At 54.8% G+C, this 2,302-nt stretch overlaps 1 pseudogene; it reads right to left on the reverse strand.

Annotated features, from left to right (window-relative positions):
• Positions 1-230: 230 nt before the first annotated feature.
• On the reverse strand, positions 231-328 carry LOC119457193 (U2 spliceosomal RNA; annotated as a pseudogene).
• Between the last annotated feature and the right edge of the window lie 1,974 nt (positions 329-2,302).

The following is a 2,302-nucleotide window of genomic DNA, read 5'->3' on the forward strand; positions in this document are numbered from 1 at the left end:
GCCGCAGCTAAACGTCGCCGCCCCTCCCTCCCTCCCGTCCCCCACAGCCTTTCGCGCGATGGAAGAAGTCGCGTTTGCTATATATTTATGGTGATTGTAAAGGAGGAAAGAGACGCTTAATTCTGTACCCTTTCAGGGAGCACGGCGCAGCACCCGCGTTTGCTCTCCGCCGTGCGTTCGCTCCCCGTGAAAGGGCGCGTCCCTCGCGCGCTTTCACTCGCACATACAGCATACGGCGCGCGGCGACATAATAAGGTCGTATCAGATATTAAGCTGATAAGAACAGATACTACACATTTGATCTTAGCCCAAAAGGCCGAGAAGCGATTGGCGCTGAGCCGTGCTCCCTCAAGGGCTGCAGAAGATAGCGCCAACCTTTCCCTTTCCCTCAAGAACCACTTATCATCGGCGACAATTTCATCGCCGTTGACGTCATACGGAACCTCACGGCGACGGTGACCTTCGACAGCAGAAATCCGCTTTTAGTGTCCATATATAATCGCTATCGCAATAAAAAAGTTGTCGCAGTTTCACCTTAAAGGTGAAGCATCAATTGCGATAGCAAATTTGTAGAGAGCCATACGGAGGAATGATAGTAGCTTTGGACATGCAGCAGCACCGGCAACACGCAGAACTATTGTCGACGCCGTCGGCGTTTTGCCCGCGTTCGCACAAAATGCGTGCGGCGTTGGTGACTGTTGCCGGAGTCTCTGATATAAATAGGCACTTGGTGCCTCAGCTCAACGTCGCCTCCCTTCCCTCCCCCCCAACGGCCTTTCGCGCGTCGGAAGAAGGCGCGTTTGTTGTACATATATGGTGATTGTAAAGGAGGAAAGAGACGCCTACTTCTGCAGCCCTTAAGGGAGCACGGCGCAGAACGCGCGTTTGTTCTCCGCCGTGCGTTCACTCCCTATGAAAGGGCGCGTCCCTCGCGCCCTTTCACTCGCACATACAGCGTTCGGCGCGCGGCGACGATTTCATCTCCATTGACGTCATACGGAACCTCACGGCGACGGCGACGGCGACGGCAGAAATCTGCTTTGGAGTGTCCATATAATTGCTATCGCAATAAAACTGTCAGCCCTTCCACTTGGGCGGATATGGAAGACCAGTGAAGCTGTACTACGGTGGGAATTATGTATTTCCAATTATGACTATTAAGATGTGATGGTGTAATTGGTTATTTGAACTATTAAAGAATGAGAAATATATATGTATGATCCGGTGGTTTTCATTTATTTAGTGACCACAGGGATCATGGCCTTATGGTCGCTAAATAAATGAACATGGCCTTACGACCGCCATAGGGTGTACGGCAAAGGTTGACATGTTCTTCACAAACACGTCACCAACGCCGCGCGCGTTCAGTGCGACCGCGGACAAAACTCCGCCGCCGTCGACAACAGTTCTGCGCGTTGTTTGTGTGACCTCACACAACCGCTGTCAAAACACTGGCGTGAGCAAGCGCGCATGCAGCCAGCGAGTGAAGGTTCATGCGGTCTAGCGCTTCAACGGAAACTGAGCTGCGAAAGCACCGTGCTTACAAAGGTAGGAACCGTGTTGCAGATCGCTTTCAACATACGGTGCGCGCGACCGCCCGGCGCCGCGCAAACTACAAGTTGCTCGCAGAGTAGAAGCCGCAACCTTACCTCCCGCATGTACTGCCTTCTAGCTGTCATCCTTTTGCGTGGGAGATTGAGTCGTTAGTTCCCTTGCGCCCGGTCGCAAGCTGAGCCCAGGCACCGCCTCCGCGGGGCTACCTCGCCCCTCTGCCAAGACTGCGGCGCTGTCGAGACACTGCAGCATCTACTCTGTGAATGCCCTGCCTTCTCGACGGCGCGCGTGGCCCTCCCCCGCACCTAGCGCGCGCACGGCCTGCCCTATTCGACCGCAGAGGAAATGCTGCACCCCTCGGGCTGCACTTCAGTCACGCAAAGCTCTTCCGTGCGCTACTGAGCATCGCGGACGACGCCGGCCTGACTGACCAAGTCGAAAGCTTGACCCCCGCCCCCTTCGCGCGCCTACAGCGCACGGGATACTGCTGCTGCGCTTGCGATCTCTATGGCGTTGGTTGCCTGAAATAAAATTCAACTTCAACTTCATCTCCTCTCTTCTAACCTCTGACTCCCATCCCCCCTGTGCAACGCGGATGCGGTGTCCTCTATGGAGAGACAGTTATCGCGTTGTACTTAACCCAACATTTCACTGATTCAACAACAATATCCAACGCACGGTGACAAGATACGCATTTGGTGCCGCAGCTAAACGTCGCCTCCCCTTCCTCCCTCCCGTCCCCCCACGG

The sequence above is a fragment of the Dermacentor silvarum genome, chromosome 6 (genome assembly GCF_013339745.2).
Source record: "Dermacentor silvarum isolate Dsil-2018 chromosome 6, BIME_Dsil_1.4, whole genome shotgun sequence".
In the NCBI taxonomy this organism is placed as follows: domain Eukaryota; kingdom Metazoa; phylum Arthropoda; class Arachnida; order Ixodida; family Ixodidae; genus Dermacentor; species Dermacentor silvarum.